Genomic DNA, 349 nt, shown 5'->3' on the forward strand with positions numbered 1-349 from the left:
CTTGGAATCTTCAAATTATTTTGCAAAAAATGTGACTTACTGTGAAAGCCTACATTGTGTAATAATTTTTTCATTAACCACTATATAGTTCACTCAAAAAGAATATCTTTTTGGTGTGAGATGCCAACATGCAAAGTGAATACTTCAGGATCTGCTGGAAGGAATCTTACAGAATTTAGAAAGGGAGATTCTGCCAGGTTATGGTGAAGTAACTAATAACAATCTGCATAAATACAGATAGTTGTTTATCTGAATGTTCAATATTTAAATCTGTATAAGTGGCAATAAAAAGGCGATTTTGAATACAGGTCTTGATTATTCTTTTAATAAGGAAAGAAAAGTAACATGA

The sequence above is a fragment of the Manacus candei genome, unplaced genomic scaffold (assembly GCF_025592945.1).
Source record: "Manacus candei isolate 608988 ecotype Guabito, Panama unplaced genomic scaffold, ASM2559294v1 h1tg000014l, whole genome shotgun sequence".
Lineage (NCBI taxonomy): Eukaryota > Metazoa > Chordata > Aves > Passeriformes > Pipridae > Manacus > Manacus candei.